The sequence below is a fragment of the Pseudopipra pipra genome, chromosome 11 (genome assembly GCF_036250125.1).
Source record: "Pseudopipra pipra isolate bDixPip1 chromosome 11, bDixPip1.hap1, whole genome shotgun sequence".
Classification (NCBI taxonomy): domain Eukaryota; kingdom Metazoa; phylum Chordata; class Aves; order Passeriformes; family Pipridae; genus Pseudopipra; species Pseudopipra pipra.
In genome coordinates, this window is record NC_087559.1 from 3,440,080 (window position 1) to 3,461,817 (window position 21,738).

General features: G+C 45.1%; 1 long non-coding RNA gene across 1 annotated transcript in view; it reads right to left on the reverse strand.

Moving 5' to 3' along the window:
- LOC135420138 (uncharacterized) overlaps nucleotides 1-21,132 on the reverse strand; it is a 47,476-nt gene extending 26,344 nt beyond the window's left edge. The window contains exon 1 of the long non-coding RNA XR_010433391.1: nucleotides 20,850-21,132. This is a non-coding gene — a long non-coding RNA (uncharacterized LOC135420138). The remainder of the gene's footprint in view (nucleotides 1-20,849) is intronic.
- Nucleotides 21,133-21,738: the final 606 nt, after the last annotated feature.

The following is a 21,738-nucleotide window of genomic DNA, read 5'->3' on the forward strand; positions in this document are numbered from 1 at the left end:
AACCAAGAAATACAATTTAGACACAAGATTTATCTGCAAATGGTAATTCCACAGCTTTTCTGCAGTAGCTGGGGCTGAGCTTTCTGAATACAAAATGGACACACTGAATACACAACAACATCATTGATGACTTCTCTACTTCCAAAGACATTTCAGTAAATCTATTATTTTACTGTCAGAGCATCCCTGCTTATAGAGGACCCATTTTTACTAAATCCCACTTAACTGTGGTTTCCTTGCCTTCAGAAAGCGATGCTAAATATTGCAGGATAGTTGAAATTAGGTGAACTCTAAGATTGGAGTCAAAAGTGAGATTTGTCTAGACAAAATGTACTCAAATTTGGGAAGAACAGCGATAGACAGAACCCAGGGAGCGAAACTGGTCCTGCTGGAGTCCTCTGCTGCATGAAGAGACCCTGAAGAGCAGCAGGACCTGTTCAGGAGATGCAGTGAGCACAGACAAGCAGGGATTGTTTGCACTGTGTTTTCTCCTTCCTTCACTAATGCTTTAGCTCTGATAATTAGAAATAATCCAGATAGGTAATTTAGCCACATTGCCCTGCTCTTCAGTATTGGAAGGACTAAGACATACTGAATTTTATGGGCATATAAGTAGGTTTTTTAACAGTTCTCCCTCTGCTTTCCCTTTGTAAGTCCCTTTTGCTTGACAAAAGTTGGTACATGAAAAACACACTAAGAAAAAATCGAAATTGAACAAGAGCAACCTGAGTTTTGTTCCTGTTCTTCTTTGTGTTTGTTTTGCCTGTAAGAAAAACGCACTGAAGGGCTCAGTGTGGGATTTCATGTGTTGCAATTTTATCTCAGGAAAGTAATCCCTCCCACACCACCCTGGATGGGAGGGAAGAGAATGCAGCAGCAATGTAGGTTTTTCATTCCTACACTCTCTTTATTAGTGGCAAGTACATACACATTGAGCACAACAATTCATGCTAAAACTACAAAATATATCTAAGTCTGTTTGAGAACTGTCAAGCTTCCTTTCAGGTAAAGAAGAAAATAGAGAACTGTTAGGGAAGGAGGGGGTCCTGGGCTGTTTTGGCAGCAGGGAAGAGCTCAGAGAGGAATATGAACAATCTGCAGCCTGAGAAGGCCAGGACACCACTTAGCCAGGACCAAAAAGTTTTATTAGGAGGCTGTAACACTCCCAACTCTGCAATTCCAATTGCAGTGTCACTTTTAAGAAGCTCATTTTCACCAAGTCCAGCTCATAATCACTTTTGTGTCTTGAACCATAGAACTATTAAAATTTCACAGTATTAGACTAAATACGGGTTATTTCATTGGTAAGACTGATCCTTGAATTCTTCCTGTAAAGCATAACCTGCTCCCATCCCAGTGCTGAGAGATCCTGGCAGCCCTCAGCTGTCTGAGAAATCAGAAGATTCCCCCCCAGATTGCTGACTCCAAACTCCTGGCACTCTCTCCCAGGACCCCCAAGCCACCATCTCCCAAAAGAATTGCTCCCAGCCCAGCCAGTGGTGCTGAGCCCTGGGCCACCACCATGGGTTGGAGTTTCTTGGCCCCTGCACAAATAACAGATTAAAAAGGCTGTTCAACACAGCCAGGAGCACAGCCTTGCACACCCCAGGTGAGCACTAACAAGAACCCCCTCAGATGGTGTGAAAATCCAGCACTGGAGCTTCCTTCAGACTCACACACACCGTGGGGAAGGGGTTTAACTAAGGCCTGCCAGCTAAAACCAGTGAGCACCAGGCTCATTTCCCAGTGGGGGTGGATGTACTGACACCTCATCAAACACGTGCTGCTCTCAGCTGTAGCTTTCAGACTGGGCTCACACCAAGCTAAGTCCCACTGAGGGGATTTGCAGTTTGATGCTGCATTAAAAAAACCCACAAGTTGAAGACAAAAAGCAACAACAGACTACCAACATTAATCCAACAAGGCTCACTAGAGGAATCCCTTCAAAACTGATACTTTTACCCACAATCCATTTCAAACTTTCTCAATTTTAACACAAAAAATTGCAAACTACATCAGAGAAAAATCCCAGACCCCAGAGGCAGCCTTGGCCTTCGGTGTTTGTGCCACACCAGGAGCGAGACTCCACTTCAGCAGGAGGCTTCTTGGCTTTTAGGGTTATTCTGGGGGGCTCCCCAGGTACCTGCTGCTCCTCCACTTGGCCAAAGTGATGTTTCAGTCCCTCCTGCCCTTCCAGACCCCCCCTCCCACTGCAGCAGGTGAGTTCAGCCTCTGCTGGGCTCCCTCTCCCAACCCACCCCTTCCATTATCCGCGCCATGTAAGTCTTCAAACGCTCATCCCCAAGGATTTCACCAGCTTCCCAGGCCTTTCAGACACTTCCTCACTCAAGAGCCTCCACTTATCTGCGAGAATATTTTACCTTTCACCATATAAAGCTTAGATTTTTTCTCTGTTTGAACTTCAGTCTGCTTTATTTTATCTTTTAATATATCTCGGTGTCTTTTACAGTTCCTGGTTATATTATTATGCATTTCAGCAGCTCTCCCCCAAGGAATGACCTTATCTGTGGGTATTAAAGCCTGACAGCTTTCAGCTGTTCTTTTACTGCTGGATTTGTTCTTTGGGCTGGGGAAGGGCAGGTTCAGTGGAAAACCAGTAAATATCTACTGAGATCTCCCTGCCCAGATTTAACCCTTTTCACAGGCTCTGACTCTAAAGTCTTGGATAATTGTTCTGTTCTTTCCCCAAAGTAGCCCAAGAAGGAAAAATTTGCATCTCTAGCAGTATTTTGGAGGTCTGGCATTTCAGAAATGAGGACTGCTTCCCCAAAAGCAGAACAGGAGGATTTGATCAGAGCAGTGCTCTGCATGTGTGATTAACTCTCCCAGGTCAGACACACTGACCAACCCCTTCAAATACAGATGCCAACAGCAATAAGGCAGTACCTGGCCCCTAAATGGGCTTCCATTAAGAGTTAAATTATAAAATATTATTTTGCATTTAGTTTTTCATCTGGTCAAAAATATATCCTTATTAATGGAATTCTAGAAGTCCTCATCATATATTCTGCTTTTTAAGCACCATAAACTGTGATCCTGAGAGCTGCCTGGTGACAGTAAGTTCTTTAGGGTTCTTGTATACAGCACTGCTCTTCCCATTAAGTTTCCAATAAAGTATTTCCATTTTTATATCTGAAATCCCAGAAACGGCACTGGAGAAACTCAGCATTTAACTCTTAAATATAACACAAACTATTTCCCTCAGCATGAAAGCATTTCAAAATTACTCCAGTGCAGATTGTGGTTCAGTGTTGTACTTGGTGAGCTTAGTATGTTCATGGCAACTGATGAATATTCCTGCTATAAACAACAAACCTCTTTGGCAAAGTCCGAGATGCAGATATTGAATCCAGCACAAAGGCAATTTTCTGTTCCTTCTTTTGCTCCCCTCTGAAGCAGGAACCTATACTTGCATGCTGGAAGGTTATTTTCAAACAGATGACAATATTGCAGGGATCAACCATTTTGACTGACATTGCTTTCAACATAAATCACCCATTTGGGGCTGGTGATGCTGTCAAGGCTCGACTGGCTGCAGCAGCAGCACTCCCAGAACCAGGAGTGCTCCCCACTCCCGGCACTGAGGTGGCACAACTTTTAGAGAACCATCAAAATCTGTGGCCATTTGTGGCTTTGTTTTCAGAAACTTAAAGGCAGAGTCTCACCTGCAGTAGCATATGTGTGACTGGGTCACTACTTTTCAGGTGCAAATTTGGCTTGAGGGCCCGCAAAAGGAGTTAATACCCTTTCCAACAGATGGTACCACCGTGAGCCTGTCTGGAAACACTCCTTTGGAGGCAGTGCCAGGAGCTGAGCACATGGTCAGGAGAGCTGAGTGCAGATACAATGCCCAGGGCAGTCGGGGAGTCACGTACTGTCAAATACCCACACATTTCCCTGCTCCTCTTGGCCACCTTCCCACTCCTGGTGAGGGAGAGGGACATCCCTGCTGTCTGCCCATGGAATGATGCTGGGACTGAGTGCAGCAGGAGCAGGGCTGTGCTGAGCTGGGGGTGGTGGCAGCAGTGCCACGGTCCCTCCTCACAAGCCCAGTGACCGCCCAGAGGGGCACAGACTGTGAGCAGACCTGTCACCTCCCCGCTGTTGTCCCCTGCCAAGCCCTGGCAGGGGTGCTAATTGCTCTTGAACTGCCATGTCAGACGAACTGCAGCAGCATTCCACCTCGGCTGCCTTCCCAGGCTCTGCTGCTGGGTATGCCATCCCTCGGTCACAGAATGGCAACTGCACTAAGGGTGGTCAGAAGCAGCTTCCTAAATAACCTCACAGTCATTCTGCACCCCTTGCCCATCAGGCTGGCTTGTCCTCACCTCTGGGGGCTCTGGAGAGATGCCCTACAGACCCTTCTGTGTTTAATGTGCACGGTACATGAGCCTAAACCTACACCAGGTCAGACCTGAGCTGTAACCAGAGCAAAATTCCTGACCCTGCTTTCCCCATGCATCCACTCTCCATAGCACTTTTATGGGGCTCCATGAGTTTTGTCCCACCCAGATCTCACCTCCCTGTCACTCCACCAAAACAGCACCAATTCACTGGGACATTGCAGCCCCCCAGCTCTGCCCCTCTGAGCCACTCCAGGGTCCCTGCTGAGACACCAGCCAGCCACTGCTGCTGTTATGATGGTAAGAATTAGTTATATTACCATTATGATGCTAAGAATTAGTTAAATTGCTTGAGAATAATGTACTTATTGAAAGGCATGTTGAAATATCCTTTGACACAGCACCAGAAAAAACAGGGTTGAAACCACTTGATTTTGAAGAGAAATAGTAGCACCAGCACAGCCCTCCCCTCTGCCCAGGAATTTGCTTTCAGTCATATAATTTAAATCTCATGTTTTAGGCACAGTGGCCTGAGTCGAGTGGAACAGCTCTTGATGTTCCAGGATGTGGGTAAACAAGGTAAACAAGAATGTGGGAGAAATAAATGGGAATGTTAGAGAATTGCTGCTCAGACACTGCTCAACCCTCCGGCACTAAGTGCTACAATTCTTTGTCATAAACACATCAATTACAGTGTTTATATCAAAGCTCTCAATAGATTATACCATTAATATAAAACTGACAGCTGTCGTGCAGCACACACGGCAATGTCACAGCTTCAAAACCTACCACAGAAATATGGGGTTTGATTCTGCAGCACTCAGGTTGGGGCTCAGGCAAACCCTGGATCACATTCAAGGAAACTACTCAGCTACATAAATAAAGACCTCAGAACCAGTGCCAAAACCGTGCTTGTAACACAATTTAAGTACATTATTCTCAAGCAACTTAACTAATTCTTAACATCATAATAACAAGTAATTAAACTGTAAAGCAACTATGGATTTCTCAGTGCAAGGTAATACAACACTTACAACAGCAGAATTGCTGTGAAGTTCACTGGACCCATCCAGAGTGGCAAAACTGCTTTAAGCAATGGATCAAAAAAAAAAAAAAACAAAACAAAACAGGTTTTTTTTTTCACAAAGGTAATTGGATGGACAGGGAAAATACAGACTTTTCTTGCAACAATTCTTCTGTAAACTGCCCCAGTGGAACTGATGGGATAGTTCAGGAATTCAGACTCTGTTCTGCATGACTGAGGCTTGCAAGTCTGGGATATGGCTTGGGCAGCTGGCCTTGGGAAATCAGGGGAAAATCAAATACAAATGCAGATATTGGGGTGGGGAAGAGGTGAAAGCTTTTACCCTAGAAAAGGGAATAGCAACTAAAGCCCATCATGAAAAATATATACATGATAATCATTTTAATTTGCACATTTGGGTTGCAGCCTCTTCCCTACACAGCCTAAACAGAGATTAAAAAAGATAATAATTCATCCACACTTAACACCAACTTAATTTCTTGTAGGATTTTTTACTAGAATAATTTATTCTTACTGTAAAATCTGCATGTGGGAACCTATTGGCTGCCAAAAGCTGAAAAAAGCTTTTCTTCAGCTTCTTCTCCCAGGTAAATCCTCATAGTAATGGAGCATTCTGAGGAAAGAAAACCCTGAGATGAAATTTCCCTCAGGAAAAGCTCCTGCAGGGCCACTCTCACCAACAGGTGCTGTGTTGAAGGTGAGGTAAAGCTGAACAATAAATGGAGTATTCCTGTGGTTCCAGACTGGAAGGTGTTCTACAGCAGAGCCAAGGAAAGCATGAGATCTGTTCATTCATTTAATTACAATGCAATGTGATAAATCTAAAGAGAACTCATCCTCTGCATCCAGCAGGCAACTGGAGGCTCAAGGTGAGGAGGTGCTTTCTACAAAGGCTTAAATTCTGCTGCAACACTTAAATCCTCCTCTGAATCTTGCCCTGGGCCATTTTAAATGCACAAACAGATGCAGAATGAGTCTTTCCACAGTAGAAACACCTCTCAAGAGTCTACCCACCTTCCAAACAGCTTTGCATTTTGTTTACTGAGTTTTATTGTCCCTGCTTCCCAAGTGCCTCCTTTTGAAATCTCTGCTGCTTCCTCTACTGTTGCTAATTTTACCTGTTTGGGCTATTTTAAGTTTCTTTCTGCCAGCAACTGTCTTTGAATTCGCTATTAATGCCAAAATGTTCCCATCATCACCCCACAGACATTCCCAAATCGGACATTTCCATCCTGCCATATCCATGCTGCTGGTTTCACCCTTCCTTCTCTCCCCACCAGGACCCATTCCCATCTGCTGGGGTGTGGGTGCATCAAGGACTCTGCTGAGTTATTTCCCAAGCCTTCTTTTATCTCCAAATTTCAGAGAGAGTTAGAAAGTCTTCCAAAGAAAAGAGGTTTTGCTGCCACAGACACTACGGAAAATCAATTTATTTTTGTTCTTATCTACAGCTTTATCTGCAAGAAAATACCAGTCCAATATTTCAATATACTGCTGCCAGTTCTCATTGCCTGGATTAAACACTCCCATTTTTCCCTAAATTGCCAGGCTTCAAATATTTTATTGCCAATTTCAGAAATGGAAAGCTCACACTGTTTAAAAAAAGGTCACCCAATGCAGTACTAGGGGGAATCATGGCTTTAACAATTGAACCAAAACAAAAAGACAGAGAAATTCCCACTGCCTGGAGCACCTGCAGCAGAGACCTCACACCCCTAAGGTCAAACTTAAATCCTATCCGTCAGTTCATAATTGATTTTCTCCCATAAATTACAAGGCCAGGAAGGAATCTGAAAAGGCAAGAGGTGACTGAGAGAACCAGACCTGGTGGCCCTGTCACACGTTGGTGTCCCAGTCTCAGTCCCACCAGTACTCCTGAATCCAGGAGCCCTCAACTCACCTGTAAGGGCACCCTCCTCCCTGTCCTCACATGAGTATCAGCCAGGAGGAGACAATCAACCTCTCCCAGGGCTGCAAACTTCACTTTTCCAGCATTTTTGTCCAGAATAAGTCCGTGTGTGTCCAATGGAGGAACAATAAACCCAGCACAGGCTTTGTAAGAGAAGGAACTTCATGGGGAAGGAAGATCTGGGAGTGAACACAGCTGGCATAAACCACCAATACCCTACCCCATACCCACACTAATCCACATCAATACCCTAACCCACATCAATATTGTAACCCACATCAATATTCTAACCCATCAGATGTGCAAAGCCCCCCAAGCTGGGTGTCAACTCACCAGCCCAGTGCCCAGGCAGTGAGTTGTTTTGATGTAAATGTGATCTAAGCACAGCTGCTGCTGCTATCTGCCATTATTGGAGTTTGTTTGTTTACAGAATATTTACAGATAGGCTATTAAGCATTTGAACCCAATTAAAAGCTGCATCATTCACTGGATAATTCACAGGCACTGACCAAGCTGCTCCACTCAGGAGCTGGTAGAGCACTGAAGGAGTTTTAGGTTGGATATTAGGAGGAAATTCTTCCCTGTGATGGGGGTGAGGCCATGGGCAAAGGTTGCCCAGAGAAGCTGTGGCTGCCCCATCCCTGGAAGTGTCCAAGACCAGGCTGGATGGGGCTTGGAGCAACCTGGGCTAGTGGAAGGTGTCCCTGCCCATGGCAGGGGGTTGGAACAAGGTGATCTTTAAAGTCTCTGCCAACCCAACCCATTTTATGATGATTTGAAGACTATCTATATTTGCCACAATTCCACCTTCCATCCAGTTGGGGAAGGGACTGACAGCACCACACCTCTCCCAGCACAACCCTCATCCATTGCTTTGCACTTCCAAACGTACAACAGTGTTTTCTGATCTCTGCACTGCTGATTCTGAGACTGCCTTTACACCCCATAAATTCCATAATGTGCCAAAGTAAAGATCTCCAAACCATCATCATTTAGGACAATATACATTTAATTCTGTGCAGTAAAGCTGCTCACACTTATTGCAGAGCCTTTCCTGGAAAACAGCTCAGTGTCATTGGAGCAGCAGGGCTCCTGCCTGCAGCTTTCCCAGAGCACGGAGCTGGGAGATGGGTCAGATCTGAGCACAGAAAACACAAACTCTGTCAAGGCAGCGGGGCTGCAGCTGCTCCTGCTGAGCCTGAACCAGCTCTGGACAGGCTGCCCTGTGGAATAAAGCAAAGGCAGAAAGGTCTGAGGCAAATGGCCAAGCCAGGCTTTTTGTTGTTTTGTTTTTTTTTCACCTGAGTGAATTAACACGCTGACAACTCACGGCGTGTTCCGAGCTCAGGCTGTCAGACACTCACTGCCTTGTCTGGAGCAGGTAGAAAAACTTGGATATGAGAGATATTTGGACCTCTCACCTTTAAAACCTGAAAGGTGCTCCTGTTTTCCATTCCCCTGGATGCCTTGCTATCATTCCTGGCTGCTCTCCTCACCCTCAGTGGTCTCTGTGTGCTGAGGATGTTGGGTTTGTCCTTTGCCCTGTGCCAGGACACAGCAGCACAGAAAAGCCAGACACGCACACTCCAGCCCTGGGAACCCAAAAGACTCTAAAGCCTCCCACATCCAGGATGTACACAAGATTTCTGTCCAGATCTTGTCCAAGTCCCAGTCTTGCCACATAAACAACACAGCAGGAAGGTTGGAGGACCACAGGATGTGCAAGCATGTGTCAGCCTTCTGGTACAGGCTTCAGGAGCAGCACAAAGCTGGTGCGTGGGCTGCCGGGCCAATAGCAAACACTGCTATTGATGTTAGAAAGGGAAAAATAAAAATTCCAGACCATGATGCATGAATACATAACAAAACAAAGCCCAAAATCCACGTCCTGTGTCCTCATGCCCTGCTAACATACCCTCTTCCTTCTCCAGCAGAGCCATTTCACACACTTTTCCCCTGACAAACCTCTCCTCCCAGCACACTTTTATACCTTTCAGGCCTAACTTGCAGTCAAATTTATTTCCATAAATCCATTGAACTGCAGATTATTGTGCAGTTAAACATTTCCTTTGCTGGCTGATGTCTCCTGTGTGTCTGAGTATTTAAAGCCACTTTCAAGCGTGCTTTGCTATCTCTGCTGAGCACACACAGCCAAGTGCCAACATGGGGCTTGGGGTGTGGAAGAGTCTAGCATGGAATGAAGCTGAACAGAGAAATACTGTCACCAAAGAAAGAAGGGGGAAAAAAGAAAGAAAGAAAGAAGAGAAAAGCTGACAAGAAGAAAAACTGACACTGGAAAAATGCCAGCCCTGTACAGTCAATTTTCAGGCTGGCAGCACAAATGCCATTAAGTGCAAAAGGAAGAGGGTCTCTGATGACAGATGTATGCACAGGCTTACAAAGGGTTGATTAAAAAATAAATAACAATAAAAAAGTCACATCTTTCTCTAGTTAGTGTTAGTAACAATCTATTGCAATTCACAGGCACGACTGTGCAGCAGTTTATAGCCTGCAGTCAAAGAGAGCCCTTCACCAGCTCCACAGAGCAGAAAACACGTGTAAAACTATTCAGCCTAAAACACCTGGTTTTTTATTCAACTCGAGCTTTTTCCAGGGGCAAATCCTCCAGTTAACACCAAACTCAAAGGGAAATTTTTGCAGGAGCAGGTCCAGCCTTGGCAATTTCGATCCCTCTGGGCAGTGCCAGGGCACCACCATGAACAATGGGGTGCATCACCCTCTTCCCAGTTCTGCCCACGGCAACTTCCCAGTGATGGATCCATTGGCACTGGAGAGTCCTAAGAGGGCACCTAAGCCTGGGCATCCCTGCCCAATCTCCTTATCTCTTGGAAAAGAAGCAGAGGTCCCCATCCTCTTGCTTGGATGGGGCCCTGAGTAACATGGAAAGTGTCCTTGCCCATGGCAGGGGGTTGGAACCAGATTTAGATCTTCAAGGTCCCTTCCAACCCAAAACCATGCTATAATTCTATGAAGAAAGCAGACCTTGTTCACTTTGTCACACAGCTGGCACAAAACATTCTTGATCTATCATTCTATGGAGCTGTACCTTTAAAAATTTCTTGCTACAGAAAGAAGAACTGTTTTCAAGAAGTCAGTTCAAATAAATTCAAATTTCGGGTCTTTTCCTGATGATTATGATACTTAACCTTTTTACAAAAATGCCAGTGTGAACTGAGATATTCAGCTGTTAAAAGCAATGTGGACTCATTGAATTATTTCAAACAAATGGGACTCGAAAATTAAGCTTTTAAATGCTATATATATAAAGGAATTTAGAAGTTTAAGGATGTAGATAGTCACTTGGTAGGACTTTTATTCTGAGTGCTTCTGTCAGTATTTAAATATCTATGAAAACTGGCTCATAGTCCCATTTTAGAAATAAGAATATGCAGCAAGGTCTTTAAATGAGTTTAGATACCCAATTCCCATACATTTTGTCCACGGCTCCTAAATCATTGTGTGCTTGTGAAAGGTTTATCTTCCAGCTAAACAGTATCAGTTGTCTGAAAACCATAAATGCAACAACTACCTGCCATGGTAAATTACCCAGGCAGCCCAGCCAGTGCCCAGCCCCATGATTAAGTTCCATGGATTAACAAGCAACTCCATTTCACTGAGCTGACTGTACCAATGCTTTAGCCCAATGCAAATTAAGAAAAATGTGTTGGCATGAGAGTATTTCAGGAGGGTAGGAGCCTGTATTTGTCACGGGCAGAGGACACAGGCAATCACTCACTGCAGCTCAGCAGAGCTGCAGAGACTCTCCAGGACTTTGCTTGGGAGCTCTAACAGCTCTATCAGTGGGATCCAGCAACCAGAGAGTGGGAGAATTCTTTCAAGAGACCGAGCAAAAGTCATCACTGGTGCCTAATATCAGGCTTGGCAAAAGGCAGAGGGGAGATGGGTGATGCTCTTCCCTGGAGCAGGCAGCTCCTCCCAGCAAAGCCCAGCCTGCTCCAGGGGGAGACCAGAGTGGCTGCACAGCCTGGGGGGGAAGGAGTCGACATCACACATGAAATAATCCCAAGCAGCCTGGTAATAACAGGCTAAAAATAACTGAGTAAGCACACGGCTTATAAAACTCCAAACTCCCTGCCAAGTCTTACCAGAGGAGGACACACACTCCTCCCCCCTCCCCAGGCACCTAAATAGACATTGCAGAGGATTTAAAAAACCCACAAATGAATAGGTGACACATCATTTTCCATGTAGAAGGAGAAAGAAATAAATCCCTATGGATTTCCCTGATTTTCTCCAAAGCAGCTGTTGCTGACCACTGAGAGGGAAAGGAGGTCTTACATGGCACTGCAATGGTTTTTTTCCTATTCCACTGTGTCAAATGCCTTTAATTCATTTATTGCACCTGGTATAAAAGCCCAGGTCCTGACCCCAGCAGCCACTTTACTCTCACTCTGTTTTCTGCACAGACATTTATAAATGAGGGACACAGGCCTTTCTGCAGCCAACTCCTTCTCTGGCTTTGTTTTCCTCTTCATCTAAGATAAAAGACATTCTTGATAAAATGTATTTGTACAGGTTTTGTCAGCAGAGAGCTGTAGTTAGAGCTGGCTGGGTGACAAAAAACTGGGCTCTTCAAAACATACATTTTAATGACTGCTGGGATTCTCCATGGGGATGGGAAAAGGCCAAAGGAGCCTTGGCACGGCGGGGAGGGGAAGGCAGAGGTTTGTGTCACCAGACTGAAGAGGAGCACACAGAGCTCCACAAAAACACTCCCCTGCCAGGGAATGGATCCAGAACTGGGTCCTGCACTTGGGTCACAACTACCCCATGGGCTACAGCCTGGGGGAAGAGAGGCTGGAAAACTGCTCAGGGAAAAAGCCCTGGTTGATAGCCAGCTCAACAGACTCTCCTCTCCACCTACAACCTTCTTAAAAAATGACTGTGATCCATATAATTTGACTCCTGACCCTCCCTTTATCTTTGTCTTTTCCCTACAAATTTTAACCAAGCATTTTAGAGCAGCTGTGGCTGCAATAGTGATCCCAAAATACAAATAGTCAACTCCATGAACTGGTAGAAGAGCTGACAAGTACATCCCATGGGGGAAGAGAGTCTTATCCCATTATCCAGGTAGGGCAGGGGCAAAGCCAAAGCTTTTGTGTCAATCTTCAGCTTGGAAGTAAACTCCAAATACCATTCAGGCAACACAGAATTAAAGAGAAAGCATTAAAAGAAAAAAAAAAGAATTTAAAACAAAAACAAAAACAAAAAACAAAAAAAACCAAACAAACAAACAAACAAAAAAACAAAAAAACAAAAACAACAAAAAACCAAACCAAAACAAAAAAAAAAACAAAAACAAAAACACCACAAAACAACCAGAAGAAAGCTTTGTTTTGGGGAAAAAGAAGGATCTTAAACCAAGAGACAGTTCGTTACTGTCCATTCCAAGAACATCTCAAACCTGCCCAGAGGCAAAACAAAAAAACCCAATTCTTTGCTGGCATTTGGGACACTTTAATGCCACTTGCCCTGGGTACTTAATTTAATACAAAACAAATCACCCTCGAGCAACAAACAGAAAATTTGCTAGTAAACAAGACAGCTCTAATTATTTAACAGTGGAATCCAGAATAATTAAGCCACGGTATTCAGAGTTGCTAAAAGCTAATTATATAATCAAGTATCCCAAATATTTCAGCTATCTTTTGAAAACCAGAAAGAACAGGTTGTTTAATTTCAAGACCAGAGAGGAGCCGCCATCCCCAAGGACAAGCCTTCAAGGTGATGCATCTTTGCCTTTCCCAGTGGCTGTCTGGGACTTGGACTCCTTCCCTGGAGGCACTGGCTGCCCATTTGAGCAGCTGGTCTCCCTCCAGGCATGTTGCTGGCAGTGCTGGCAGCTGGGGGGACTCTGCTCTCAGTTCCCTGCCCTCACTTCCTCTTTGGGATGCTGCCAGGTCTGTCTGACCACTGCTGGTGTGGGGTCCAGGCTCAGGCACAGAGGGCTCAGCACACCCAAAGCTTTCCCTGCACAGGCCAGGGGGTTTGGAGTGGTGGGGTTGGGATGGAGGACTTGGCACCAGGAGGGACAGCACAGCCTTGGGGCAGACACCTGGGAGGAGGCTGGCGACTCATCTGCATGGCAGAGAGCCTGGAGACAGCACCATGCCATCAGGCAATCTTGGCAGCTCAAGGGAGAGAGCTGAAAACTGCCAGGAACATGTCAGATGCCAGGAAAGATCGAGGCTGCCACGTGCAGCCCAGGACAAAGGAGCCATGTCCCCAGTGACACTCGGAATTGTAAAGCTGGAACCAAGAGCTGGTTTAGGAGACTGTGGTCCCTGAGTGTCTCATTGCCCTGCCACAGGAGCAATGATGGATGTCACGTGCTCTTGAGAAAAGGGCAGGCAGAGCACCCAGGGTGATGCTTTGCTCCCACATTGGAGCTGAGATCTACCTGCCCATCAGCTGGGTCGGGTGCCTGGCTCTCCAGGAGGATGTGGGACTCAGTTTCTCAAACAACACACCACCCCTCCCCATCTCTGATTTCAATTTCTGCAGCCATCTCTAACGGCTGATCAGCTAATGACACTGGGTTTGTGGTAATGTCACTCCTGGGACATCCTGAGAGCAGCAGGGGGGGATGGCAGGGCTCCCAGCCACAGTCACTGGGGGCAAAGCAGCTGCTAATGAGCACATCAGGCTCCAGATCTCCCCCTCCTCCTGCATCCTGCTCATCAACAGCCACCACAGCAGCTTTGCAGATGTTTGTAGGTATCTGGGCCTGGTGCCAAATCCACCTACTGACCTTTGAACAAGAGCTATATTGCCGTGACCACGCACAGAGCATCAGTCACTGCCGAAACCATCAGTCTCAGAAGTGATGATTCAGTCTCTGTTTCCCCTCAGACTTCATCATTACAAGGTCATCAAGCACAGCGTGGTTTAAAACACACATAAAGCAGCCACCAGAGTTCTTAGGAATATCAAGCAGCTACACTATCTTTCTGCAACGCTTCAATCTGGCTGCTGATTAACTCCTGCTTTATATTTAAAATTCCACTTGCCAGAAGAATGTCTGAGGGGGTGTATGAAAGCTGAACGACACGACTGTAATTACAGCCAAATGGATGCTGCATGGGTATAACAGGATGGCTGCAGAAAGACCAGGGGGCAAAATTAAATACTTGAGAGAAGTATTTTATAAAAATGAATGAAACCCCCAAATTACGAGGATTTTAGCTAAAAGCTTTTCAAATGTCTTTAAATTTGCCTCCTGGCTTTAGACTACCTTGTTCAGGTTTTTGCCTGTTAGGAGAGCTAGAAACAAGCTCAAAAATAATACTGAGTTCCTCACCTGACCACAGGAGACAGAGAACACAGGCAGTAGGAAAATTTAAGGTATCACATGGCTCAAATTTACATTATGGAAGCTGGCAGCACAAGCCTATGGCATATTCCACAGGCTTCCCTGTCCAAAGGGAAGCCACCAAAGGTGATCCCCCCTCCTCCCCTCTGTTTACTTCCACCGGTATCCACACTTTGACCAAATCTACTCACTTTCTGCCCAATGCCCTCCCCTCCTTCCCTCTCCTCTTTTTTAAACTCTTGCTTTAGATCACTGCATCCACTTTCTGCCAACCCTGCAGGCTTTTCATCTCCCCTTGCAGGAACACATGCAAAGAAGAGTAGCCAAATTACTTTTTGTTCCTCTCTTGAATTTGAGACCTTTCTGAGCTGGTTTTAAATCATCTCCATGTCACACAGCAGAGCAAAGCCTGCTGAAGGGAGAGATCCTACATGCCTATTGCTTCTCCCATTCATGCCCAGCATCCCTCTTCCATGCAGGATTGGGACCAAACTGCACCAATGCATTGCAATGACATGGCCCTGCACGTCTTGGTGTGCTCAGGGACCTCCAGCCCTTCCCTTGGACCCTTCCTTAGAGATCACTCCCTTTCCGCAGCTGCTTCACCTTCCGAGCTCACAAAATTCCCATCCCTGCTCTGTAAGGCTCTGTGCAGACCAGTAAGACCAGTACAGCTGCCAGTTCCCTGCAGCCCAAGGGTTGGAGGCATTGCTGCTCTGGGGCTGGTTGTTCCCAGCTGTGATATGTGCAGAGCTTATTCCAGCTTCCCACGTTCCTGCCGAAACCTCCCTTGTTCGAGCTGACTTACTTATTATTTGAGCTGTTAATTTTACGGTTGTATTAAGTGACTCAATGGATGCCACTAAAGCACATGGTAGTGTGGTTGACTGAATGATTGATTTTACACAGTTGTCTTCTTCCTGCACTCCTAAGTACTTTTATTTGTGATTAACAAACCTCACCATTTCGCTATTCCACTTCACAGCTCCCTGGCTCTTTTTCAACTTCTCGTTCCTACGTGTTCTTTATGGGGCGAAGATCCTGCTTAGCCACCTCCAAATAAAAATTCTGAAGAAAAATTAAAAAAAAAGGAGCAGTCTGGAAGAGATCAGAGTGTACACACACTTTTAGGAGCTGGTAAAGAAAAAAATCCACAACCCACACAAACCTTGAGACATGACACCCCAAATTCATTGTTGCATTTTTAGTAAGAAAGCAACTTGCGTTGGTGAATATTATAAAGCTGTAATTACAGAGCACCAAATCCCAAGATATATTTATATACATATATATATATATATATGATTTAAAGTATCTTGCTAAAACTAAATGCAATTAGAAGACAAGGTTCAAGAACAACCAAAAAAATCACAGATTTTTGCTAACCTATTGCTGATATAAACAGAGGATCAAGGAAAGTAAAACACACAAGTAATTAGTAACTTTTTTTCAAAAACATATATCCAAAAGCTGTTCTCATTCCATAAAAATTTGACATTTTCAATTCTTTCTTGCTAAAGTGTCACAAAAATTCAAAATTTTAACGTAACTCAGCTGCAATGTTCCATTTAGATTATTGCTGGGATTATTATTATTTTAATTCTCTTAATAGAAATAAAAGCAACTCAATATCTATTCCAGTTTTAAAGACAGTTACTTTGAGCCCAGAGAGGTATCTCAGAAAGACAAAGTCTGCCAAGCCCTGAGCCTGCAGCAAACAAGAAGATGCAGCGAGCTTTTGGCAAGATGAAAGTACAGAAGAGAAGCAGCACTTGCTTTAAAAAAAGTCCTTAAAATTGAGGAGGCACGAGATGATATACCATAAAGAAGTGAAAGAGTGGAGGGCTGTGTGATCACATGTTTGCAGACTGCAGAAAGCAATCAGAAGTTTTACAGACATTAGAAAACTTTATACTGCCCACCCAAAAATAAAGCAATACTTTGAAAAAATTTGCCCCCAAGTCTTCCGACCATTTAAGGGTAGAGCAAGCTGGTGCTCTTGAACTGAGACAAGTAAGACAGATCATATTGCTTTTTAATTATTGTAGGCTGAGGAACACAAAGGGAAAACATAAGTAGAGAGAAAAGCAGAGGACAGTGGATAGAGAAACGTGGGGTTCCAAACTCTGTGTGTGCCCCCAGCCATGAACATCTGCCTGAACACCCAACCCACCACTGAAACTGGCCTCTGGCCCCCACAGATTGAAAGGGTTTGGTCCTGAGAGGGGAGAGGGACACTGGCAAAGAGCACAGAGCTCCTGACACGGGGCTGGGTTGGCATTCCTGAGCAGATGATGTGGACAATGAACAAGCCTCCGGACGCCCAGCCTGGCGCTGCCTCCTCAGGGTTGAGAGCCAGGAGCTACAACCCACAGCCAGTTAACTTGACTAACATCACTGTAATGCCAGAAACACCAAAATCCACGGCCACGAGGCTGCAGAGAGCACCAAGCTCCCCCCAAACCCAGAACAGCACCCCTCCCAGGGCTTGGATCCAGGAAGGAGCCGGGGCTTTGCAGCCCTGAGTTCCTGCCCAAGGGAACACACAGGCTGTGTAGGGGCCAGCTGGGAACCAAAAACGTGACCTGCAGGAGCTGCCTGCTTGGCCAGGAGGAAGCACTGAGCAGGGAGGGGGGTTTAAAGGTTGGCTGTGGAGGGCACAGACCTCGCTGCTCCATGTAGGACACGCAGGGCTGAGCCAACTCCTCATCCCAGAGCCAAGACGTTCTTTTAAAGCAGGAGAAGGGGGAGGGAGATCAGCAGTGTGTTACAGCAGAGCTGCCTTCCTCTAATAGCTCAGCAATTTAGGCTCCATTCTCTCTGCTGCTGGACTCAAAATACCTCCTGTTTCCCAAAAGGCAGCCCTAGCTGCCAGCCTGCAGGCTGTGCTGAAGCTATTCTGCTTTGTACAGGATATCTGAAGATTTGTTGTGCTGTTCAGTGTGATTTTTTTTTTTTATCATCATCATCTGGGCCTTCTTCAGAGCATTCATCCAGGAAAAGGGACACATGGGGTCCCAACCCAAGCTCCAGTGATTATTTCACTACATCAAACTCTCATTAGATAAGGCAAAATCAACAAATATTCACCAGGGCATGCACTAGAGAGGAGGAAGGAAATCAAACTATTAATTCAAAGGGCAAGGGGAGCATTTCTGAGCAAAGTATGAAGCTTCTATGGGAGAAAGGCAGCAGCAGTGATGAAGAAGAAAGGGGAGGCAGGAGATGTGATAAAGTCTGAGATTAAAATAGGAAAGAGAAGAGTTTTGAAGAGAAATGAAAAGGAGAATAAGGAGTCAGAGTGTGATGGAGTGGAAAATGTGAGCAAGTAGAGACAAGGTGGGAAGGTCAGGAGGAGTGAAAAGCACCTCGGCAGCTCCACTGAGCAGGACAGGGAGGCTGATACTGGGAGTGGCCCTGAGAAGGGATCCCTCACCCAAACACAGGGGAAGGGCAGGTTGAAGAGATATGGGCAGGAAAAGATCAGAATTTTTGAGAAACAGTCCCCTTTCCATGGACAAACAAGGCGTGGAAACGGAAAGGAGCCAGGTTACAAAGCGCAGATAAAGGAGAGCGATGTCCATGGACACAGCAGTGCTGGACACTGCAGCAGGATGGTGGGATGCTATTGCCTCCTCCCTCATCCAACAGCAAACCCAAAATACACACTGTGTATCTTCTGACCCACAGAGAGAGAACTTCCTCAGCTCCAGAGAGGGTTTAGTGCTTGTTATGTTAAGTCATGACAGTGTTAAGACAGCAAGAGACAGGCTGTACATGGGATTAGATTCATCCAGTGTACCCAGGTTCTCACATCTCATAGACTGATGGTTTGAAGGCAAACTTGCTTTCCTTTAAACCTTTTAAACCTTTTTTCATCTAATCCTGTTCATACAGAATCCACTTTTATCTTCTGATTATACTCCTTACCTCTTAAAGACTCTGCACAAGTACAGTCCTACTAGTAAGGCATAATATTAACAGCATGCACCACCTTGCCCAGTACTGAACTGCTCCATCACAGTAATTACTGACACAATAGTGCTTGATCTAGTTGAACAAAATCTATGTACATTCACCAGGAACAGAAGTCACAGCTGCTAAAAGTCAGATGCATAAAAGCAGCATTAGAAAGGAAAAAAATGCAGATTTGCGAAGGGAAAAAAAAAATATCTATTGTTGCTGATTTACCCATGTACCAATCTATTTTTGCCTCTAAACTGAAACAGGCTTTTGTTTGGTGACTGACAGATATTTGAGTCACATCAGAGGGGAGAGAATAATCCCCACCTGCTGTCATATTGTTCTCCAGCTGATTGTCCTCTTGATCTGTAGTGCTCACATCACAGCAGGGAGCACACGGAGACAGAGAGGAAAAGGGGGTTGGACAGGCAGGAGAGATGTGCTGGAGAGAACAGTCAAAAATGCACAGAATGGCCTAATCAGCAAAGAGAAAATCAGGCTGTTTGCAGGAGGGGAAAAAAATAAGGGAAAAAATGAAAAGAAGGAAATGTCATTGGCTGAGACACAATAACGAGAATCCCACGCTCAGGGATGCAGAGCAGGGAGCCGTGTGAGGCCAGGGCTGTGTCCCCCCTACAGCCCACACACCCGGTTTTCTTTAGAAAAACATTCTCCACCAAAGCCTACAATATCTCTGTGGTATAAGACAACCCAAAAAAATCCTGTGCAATCCAGTGTTTCAGCCTGTCCCCACCAGCACAGCACGAGGCAATGCCTTCCCAGCACATTTCTGCAATACTACAATAATCAATCCCCCGTCCTTGCAAGTGCTGTAGCCTCAGCAATTAGCAAAATGCAAACAAAAATCATTGCAATTGTATCACAACTGGCTTAATATATATTTTAAAAAATGGCTTATGTTCATTTTAACTCAATATTTTAATAGCAATTCCAACACAAATAGCTTCAGTAACCAGGCAAGCATGTTATTTCACAGCATTTTCAAAAGCTTATGAGCTGTGATTCCTTAGCAGGTCCCCTGCAAGAGCTGGTTTTTCTTTCACTGGCCTGCAGCCTCTTTTTGTAGAACCCAAATTACTTTGCTGTTATCTATTCTGGATGCCAAACCAGAATATATGGTTCACAGACACCATCTGAAACAAAGCATTAAGCAAAAATTGCACAGCATCAGCCTGTGACTGCACAGAAAGCCTAAATCCGAGCAGTTCTCACTCAAAATGAGCAGGTTTTTTTCTTTTTTCCCCCCCAATTCTGTGTTTTTATATCATTACTTAGGCCAATACAGAAATATTCATACAACTGATAGCTGAAAGACATGTCCATGGGTTAGGAGAGGTCCTGGCTCACCTCAGAGCAGGTGATGCTCGGGCTCCCTGTGCATCCTGTCCTGTAGGATGGTGAAGGGACTCTCTGATACCCATTTACATCTCCCCATAGTTGCTGTCCATCCCCAGCTCCCACACCACAACCACCCTTCTGCCAGTCACATGACACAGCCCTAAAGTGGGAAAGCACCTGAGCACTCATGAACCTCTTGGGAACCAAGGACCAACCTGTGGCCAAGCACCAAAACAAGAGTTTATCTGCTGCAGGGAGACACAGCTCCTACACTGAAGAGCTTTCCATTTAATTTTTCAGGATAAATCAAAGTGTGAAAAATGCAAAAAAAAAAAATATTTAAGCCAGATTTTCCGAGCTCTTAATCCTGCAGTTTGGACAGTCCTGCTGTTCCCAGCACTGGGAGTTCACAGCTGCCCTGGCACTCCCGGGCAAGCGCTGGAACCGCCTTCGAAGCAAACGATGCCTTTGAGGTACCTTTTTACACATCAGTTGTTTATACAAGTGAATTGCTTTTTGGAGTGGCCATGATCCCTCTGGATCCAGGCTGCTGATCCACTCCCATGGAGTGAGTGCCAAGGCTGCACTGCAGCCCTGCTGCAGCCCAGGGCCCCACACCCCCACTGCTGTCACACCTAAAGCGTCAAAAAATGCTGAGTTACCAAAAAAAAAAAAAAAGAAATATAAAATTCATATTCTCCAGGACAGATTTGAGCCACTTTGACAAAAGTCCAGGATAATCATAATGTTTCATTCAGCCTGAGCTCTTTAATGGGGAAGGCTCATTAACATGTAGTCAAACTCAGGTTTCCCCACCTCACAGCACATCACAATCTTACACTGCTCCCTTACCTGCTGCACAGCTTCTCATTAAGTATGACACAGATTTGTTACATTGCTGAGCTGGCTGTAAATTGAACTTGTCATAGTGAAGTGCATGTTTTCCAGTTCTTCATCTCTTTGGTTCCTGTTGCTATAGTGACCATCAGAAATCAGAGCAAAAAAGGCAAAGAGAAAGAAGATCCTTTCTCTGTTTAAATAGCACCTTCCATCCATAACACCGGCAGATTCTTTCATTTCAGCTTTACTTGTTAAGATAACTATTACAAAAGAGATGAGCTCCTCCAGATTGCAGGAACTCATCCAAATCTGCTGAAGCCAAAGACAGTATTTTCAGTGGCTTCAAGGAGCTCTAGATCACGTCTGTAATGCCTAAAAGATGAATTCAATACAGATTTGCAGCATTTTGCAGTTCATTTCAGCTTAAAATCCTCAGTATAGGTATATGCTGATGTCCTGCCTAGAACAGTGACTGATGTTAGGAGCAGAATGGGACATCCATCCAACCATCCATCAGCCTCGTGGATAAAGCCAATGCTGAATCTGCCTTGTTATCACATGCCCTTTTCATCTCCTCGATTTATGTACCACTTCTTTGCTTAAAAGACAGAATAAGTGCTCCTTGATAGTGGGTATAAGTGCTAAAAGACAAAAGTAAGCCTCGTTTTAAATGACAGGTCTTAGGCACTGTCTGACTAGAGACATGTGAATACCAAAATACACATCACAGCCTCAACACAGCACGTGCACATGACTGATGAACTCAGTTTAGAACCAGAAGAGTGAGAGGCCAGATGTTTGGTGCAGGCATCTGCTGTTCCTGATGAAAATGGGGAAGGCACTAGGAATTATATACTGCTTTCACCACGTTGTAAACTTGAAGTAGCCTAAACAAACTCAG